Source organism: Taudactylus pleione, unplaced genomic scaffold (assembly GCF_031769625.1).
Source record: "Taudactylus pleione unplaced genomic scaffold, aTauple2 ptg000226l, whole genome shotgun sequence".
Taxonomy (NCBI): domain Eukaryota; kingdom Metazoa; phylum Chordata; class Amphibia; order Anura; family Myobatrachidae; genus Taudactylus; species Taudactylus pleione.
The window spans coordinates 2,513,565-2,520,930 of NW_028284628.1; positions in this window are offsets into that span (position 1 = coordinate 2,513,565).

The window sequence follows — 7,366 nt, forward strand, 5'->3', positions numbered from 1 at the left end:
CTGGGCGCCGTGGGACCGGCGGCGCGGGGGAGCACCGCCGGCCACGGTCCGGCCCGCCCTAGTTAGCCACCAGTGTAGCGCCGACCTCCGTGAGTGCGGTCAGCGCTACACATTTACACAGGACCGGCGCTAGGCTTCCAGCGCCGGTCCTGTGCTGCACACCTGAACCCGTTCCCACCCCTGAGCGCTTGCCCAATAGCGCCAGGAGGCGGGCTCAGGCTGTGCATAATACACGCATCGCCGCCAGCGCGGGCAGCGATGCGCGTGTTAAACAGCAGCCAATGAGAGTCAGCTAGACTCTCATTGACTGCTGCAGCACCCACTGCAAGAGCCGGGCTTCCGTCCGGCTCTTGCAGTGAGTAATGGGACAGACGTCATGACATCATGACGTCTCTCCCATAATCCTGAGTGCGCCAGCCCGGGAGGAATGGCGGGCGGTGGAGGCGGGAGTGGTGTCGGGGACCGTAGCAGCTACTGGGGATTCAGGTAAGTATATTTTTATATATTTTTTTTAAAAACCTGTCAGCATTACTGGGGGCACAACGGCGGAGGGGGATGGCTACTACTGGGGGGACCTCTACTGGGGGTGGGGGCACAATGGGGGGGAGTGGCTACTACTGGGGGCACCATTATTGGGAGGACCTCTACTGGGGGGGGCTATTACTAGGGGCACCATTATTGGGAGGACCTCTACTGGGGGGCTATTACTGGGGGCACCATTATTGGGAGGACCTCTACTGGGGGGGCTATTACTGGGGGCACTTAATCGGGAGGGGGAACCTCAACTGGGGACCACTACTGGGGGCATTATAAAAGGGGCCTACTACTAGGGGCACTGCACTGGGGGGACCACAACTGGGGGCAATAATAGGAAGGACCACTACAGGGGGCACTGGATAGGGGGGATCACTACTGGGGGCACTGCATGGGAGGGGGGGAACTACTACTTGGGGCATTTTAAAAGGGGCCTACTACTAGGGGCACTGCACTGGGGGGACCACTGCTGGGGGCAATAACAGGAAGGACCACTACAGTGATCACTGGATAGGGGGGTCACTACTGGGGGCCTGCATCAGGGGGACCACTACTGGGGGCACTGCATGGGGGGGTACTACTGCTGGAGGCACTATATAAGGGGCTTACTGCTAGGGGCACTGCACTGGGGGGACCACTACAGGGGGCACTAGATAGGGGGGATCACTACTGGGTGCCTGCATAAGAGGGACCACTACTGGGAAAACTACATGGGGGGGACTACTGCTGGGAGCACTATATAAAGGGCACTGCATAGGGGGGACGACTACTATTGGGGGCACTATATAAATGCACTGCATAAGGGGATACCACTACTGGGCGCACTGCATTGTGGGGACTGCTACTGGGGGCACTGCATAAGGGGGAACACTACATAGGGCACTGCATTTGGGGGGACCACTACTGGGGTCACTGAGTAAGGGGAACTAATTGGGGGCTGTATAAGGGGGACCACTACTGGGGATACTGTATAAGGGGCACTACTATGGACCTGCATAAGAGGGACCACAACTGCATACTGGGGGTACTGTATAAGGGGTACTACTGGGGTTAAGGTGCATATGGATAGGAATGTTCAGCGTGAAAATAAAGGGGTGTGTCATGTTGACACGCCCCATTTTTAAGTGACCACGCCCATTTTTCAGCGCGTGCCTTAGCGCACATATCGGGGTGATGAGGGGGGGGCGGCTCCCTTTTCAAATTTGCCCTGGGCTCCAAATACCCTAGTTACGCCACTGCCTGTATGTCAGTGGGCCACATTAGGTATTGCGCTATTTAAGACTAGTAACGACTTCTAACAAAAATATTGGCTGGGTACACACCTGCATGCTGTTAGCACGATTTATCATTCGGGAAGGACACATTGTGCGTATCATGCAGTGTGTTAGCACATTTGCGCGCTTCCACAGGTCTCACACAATATTGTGTGCCAAGTGCTGCGGTTATAGCGAACGGCAGAATGAGATACGTGCCTGTGCAATCTTTTATGGTGTGTGGCGAAGGGATTCGGCTTGACCATTGTACGGATTGACTGTCGTTGTGTGTACCCGACCTCACTCTACTTAAATCCAAACTCAAAACGTATGTGTTGCGGTGTGAAGCTAGAGTGCAGGAGGGAGAAGGCCTCAAGCACATATATATATATATATATATATATAAATACCCCAGCTGTGTGACCGAGGCCGGTGGCCGGAGCCTGGCTGCTTGTTCTCCCTAGTCCCGAGGGAGCTGGAGCGCTTACCCGGGGCATCGGGACAGCCACTGGCAGCAATTAACAGCATCCGGAGGATCTACATAATCCTATATTTTGCGGTAAATCTGCTAAAGGACTGAATGGAACTTTGCCTTTCCAATCCGGTAATTTGTGCTGCCCCACGAGTCTTATATACCAAGGAGTAGATTAAATATAACTGAGACTTTATGGTTTTCTTTATGGTTGTCCAATGTGAACTTCATTTTATATACTGTTCTAATTATTGAACAGTTTTATATGCTATATAGTTGTTGACTATTGTGTTATTGTGTATTAAACATATATATATTTATTTTAAAGAACTGTCCAATTTATTATACCCTGTATAGTGGTGCATTACAGCGCTGGTATTTAATTCTGTTCTCAAGCACATATATGCTGACATCACTTGTAATCAGTGGGTTAAATAGTTAATTTCTACATAGGCATATAAGTTACAAACACATATACCCCTTGCTAGGCCTCTTGAGGTTTGAAATGAGATTGTCTTACTACAGTTGCTGTTTTTCCATAGAATGGTCAAATGACCGTTTGGGGTCAAAGAAGACATAAATTGAGGCCTAGCTCTACCTGTCATTTCTATTGCAAATAGAAGTATAATGAGCCATTCATAGCTTCTATGTTCTTATCAGTTAGCTACATTCCATTGGAATGACCATCATAAGCTGTGTAGATATGCTAAGCATTATGGGTAATTAGCAGTGATGTCCAGACTCTATACAAAGGAATTTTCCAGGGCCACTTTAAGTTCCCAATCCGCCCCTGTTAGGATACGTCATTAATGTATGTCTTTGTCTGATAATATCTTAGTGCTTACGGAGCAGTGATGTCCAGATTCTATACAAAGGAGCTTTGAAAGAGTTCATCTCCAGACATTAGGATACAGGGGAGGATTGGCCGTTTACTTCAGCGGGAACTTTCCCGGTGGGCCGACGGCTCATGGGGCCGCTGGCTGCAGATTTTGGGTTTTTTTTATATATAAATATATTAACGGTGTTTCACCGGCCCGAGTGGCACTTCCGGATAGAGATGCGGCCGCAGGTCATAACAGAGCAGGGGGAGGCAGTCCAGGCAGAGTAGGGGAGGGTCCTTCCCTCCCATTTCCTCCCCTCCTCTTACCTCCTCCTATCTGACACTGCTTGATGATGGGGCTCTGATGTCACGATCCAGTGACCAGCCTCAGCGCGAAAGCCAGAGGAGACTGCCAGCCCCAGACGTGCTGGTCCGGACCTCCTCCATCACTTGTTGGGATTGTTGCTTTGCCCCTGCTGTGCTGTCTGTGTTATGTATCACAGGATCGGTAACTGAGTCAGTCCTTCCCTCACAACAACATTCTCTTTCTTTTCTCCATGTCTCTCTCACTGCTACATTTCTCTCTCTCTCACTGCTCTCTGTCTCTCTCTCTTCTCTCTGTCTCTCACACTGCTCCCTGTCTGTCTCACACTGCTCCCTGTCTTTCTCTCACACTGCTCCCTGTCTCTGTCTCACACTGCTCCCTGTCTCTATCTCACACTGCTCCCTGTCTTTCTCTCACACTGCTCCTTGTCTTTCTCTCACACTGCTCCCTGCCTTTCTCTCACACTGCTCCTTGTCTTCCTCAAACTGCTCCCTGTCTTTCTCTCACACTGCTCCCTGCCTTTCTCTCACACTGCTCCTTGTCTTCCTCAAACTGCTCCCTGTCTTTCTCTCACACTGCTCCCTGCCTTTCTCTCACACTGCTCCTTGTCTTCCTCAAACTGCTCCCTGTCTTTCTCTCACACTGCTCCCTGCCTTTCTCTCACACTGCTCCTTGTCTTCCTCACACTGCTCCCTGTCTTTCTCTCACACTGCTCCCTGTCTTTCTCTCACACTGCTCCCTGCCTTTCTCTCACACTGCTCCTTGTCTTCCTCAAACTGCTCCCTGTCTTTCTCTCACACTGCTCCCTGCCTTTCTCTCACACTGCTCCTTGTCTTCCTCAAACTGCTCCCTATCTTTCTCTCACACTGCTCCCTGTCTTCCTCAAACTGCTCCCTGCCTTTCTCTCACACTGCTCCCTGCCTTTCTCTCACACTGCTCCTTGTCTTCCTCAAACTGTTCCCTGTCTTTCACTCACACTGCTCCCTGTCTTCCTCAAACTGCTCCCTGTCTTTCTCTCACACTGCTCCCTGTCTTCCTCAAACTGCTCCCTGTCATTCTCTCACGCTGCTCCTTGTCTTCCTCACACTGCTCCCTGTCTTCCTCTCACACTGCTCCCTGTCTTTCTCTCACACTGCTCCTTGTCTTTCTCTCACACTGCTCCCTGTCTTCCTCAAACTGCTCCCTGTCTTTCTCTCACACTACTCCCTGTCTTCCTCACACTGCTCCCTGTCTTCCTCACACTGCTCCCTGTCTTTCTCTCACACTGCTCCCTGTCTTCCTCACACTGCTCCCTGTCTTCCCCTCACACTGCTCCCTATCTTCCCCTCACACTGCTCCCTGTCTTCCTCGCACACTGCTCCCTGTCTTCCTCTCACACTGCTCCCTGTCTTCCTCTCACACTGCTCCCTGTCTTTCTCTCACACTGCTCCCAGTCCTTCTCTCACACTGCTCCCTGTCCTTCTCTCACACTGCTCCCTGTCTTCCTCAAACTGCTCCCTGTCTTTCTCTCACACTACTCCCTGTCTTCCTCACACTGCTCCCTGTCTTCCTCAAACTGCTCCCTGTCTTCCTCACACTGCTTCCTGTCTTTCTCTCACACTGCTCCCTGTCTTCCTCACACTGCTCCCTGTCTTTCTCCCACACTGCACCCTGTCTTTCTCTCACACTACTCCCTGTCTTCCTCACACTGCTCCCTGTCTTCCTCAAACTGCTCCCTGTCTTCCTCACACTGCTCCCTTTCTTTCTCTCACACTGCTCCCTGTCTTCCTCACACTGCTCCCTGTCTTTCTCTCACACTGCTCCCTGTCTTCCTCTCACACTGCTCCCTGTCTTCCTCTCACACTGCTCCCTGTCTTTCTTTCACACTGTTCCCTGTCTTTCTCTCAAACTGCTCCCTGTCTTTCTCTCACACTGCTCCTTGTCTTCCTCACAATGCTCCCTGTCTTTCTCTCACACTGCTCCCTGTCTTTCTCTCACACTGCTCCTTATCTTTCTCTCACACTGCTCCCTGTCTTCCTCTCACACTGCTCCCTGTCTTTCTCTCACACTGCTCCCTGTCTTCCTCAAACTGCTCCTTGTCTTCCTCTCACACTGCTCCCTGTCTTCGTCAAACTGCTCCCTGTCTTTCTCTCACACTGCTCCTTGTCTTCCTCACACTGCTCCCTGTCTTCCTCTCACACTGCTCCCTGTCTTTCTCTCACACTGCTCCTTGTCTTCCTCACACTGCTCCCTGTCTTCCTCTCACACTGCTCCCTGTCTTTCTCTCACAGTGCTCCCTGTCCTCCTCAAACTGCTCCATGTATTTCTCTCACACTGCTCCCTGTCTTTCTCTCACACTACTCCCTGTCTTTCTCTCACACTACTCCCTGTCTTCCTCACACTGCTCCCTGTCTTTCTCTCACACTACTCCCTGTCTTCCTCACACTGCTCCCTGTCTTCCTCACACTGCTCCCTGTCTTTCTCTCACACTGCTCCCTGTCTTCCTCTCACACTGCTCCCTGTCTTTCTCTCACACTGCTCCTTGTCTTCCTCACACTGCTCCCTGTTTTCCTCTCACACTGCTCCCTGTCTTTCTCTCACACTGCTCCTTGTCTTTCTCTCACACTACTCCCTGTCTTCCTCACACTGCTCCCTGTTTTTCCTCCACACTGCTCCCTGTCTTCCTCTCACACTGCTCCCTGTCTTCGTCAAACTGCTCCCTGTCTTCCTCACACTGTTCCCTGTCTTCCTCACACTGCTCCCTGTCTTTCTCTCACACTGCTCCCTGTCTTCATCACACTGCTCCCTGTCTTTCTCTCACACTGCTCCCTGTCTTCCTCATACTGCTCCCTGTCTTTCTCTCACACTGATCCTTGTCTTCCTCACACTGCTCCCTGTCTTCCTCTCACACTGCTCCCTGTCTTTCTCTCACACTGCTCCCTGTCTTTCTCTCACACTGCTCCCTGTCTTCCTCTCACACTGCTCCCTGTCTTCCTCTCACACTGCTCCCTGTCTTTCTTTCACACTGTTCCCTGTCTTTCTCTCACACTGCTCCCTGTCTTTCTCTCACACTACTCCATGTCTTCCTCACACTGCTCCCTGTCTTTCTCTCACACTGCTCCCTGTCTTTCTCTCACACTGCTCCCTGTCTTCCTCAAACTGCTCCCTGTCTTTCTCTCACACTGCTCCCTGTCTTCCTCACACTGCTCCCTGTCTTTCTCCCACACTGCTCCCTGTCTTCCTCTCACACTGCTCCCTGTCTTCGTCAAACTGCTCCCTGTCTTTCTCTCACACTGCTCCTTGTCTTCCTCACAATGCTCCCTGTCTTTCTCTCACACTGCTCCCTGTCTTTCTCTCACACTGCTCCTTATCTTTCTCTCACACTGCTCCCTGTCTTCCTCTCACACTGCTCCCTGTCTTCGTCTCACACTGCTCCCTGTCTTCCTCTCACACTGCTCCCTATCTTCGTCAAACTGCTCCCTGTCGTTCTCTCACACTGCTCCCTGTCTTTCTCTCACACTGCTCCCAGTCTTCCTCTCACACTGCTCCCTGTCTTCGTCAAACTACTCCCTGTCTTCGTCAAACTGCTCCCTGTCTTTCTCTCACACTGCTCCCTGTCTTCCTCACACTGCTCCCTGTCTTTCTTCCACTCTGCTCCCTGTCTTTCTCCCACACTGCTCCCTGTCTTCCTCTCACAGTGCTCCCTGTCTTTCTCTCACACTGCTCCTTGTCTTCCTCACACTGCTCCCTGTCTTTCTCTCACACTGCTCCTTGTCTTTCTCTCACACTGCTCCATGTCTTTCTCTCACACTGCTCCCTGTCTTTCTCTCACACTGCTCCCTGTCTTCCTCTCACACTGCTCCCTGTCTTTCTATCACACTGCTCCCTGTCTTCGTCAAACTGCTCCTTGTCTTCCTCTCACACTGCTCCCTGTCTTCCTCAAACTGCTCCTTGTCTTCCTCTCACACTGCTCCCTGTCTTCG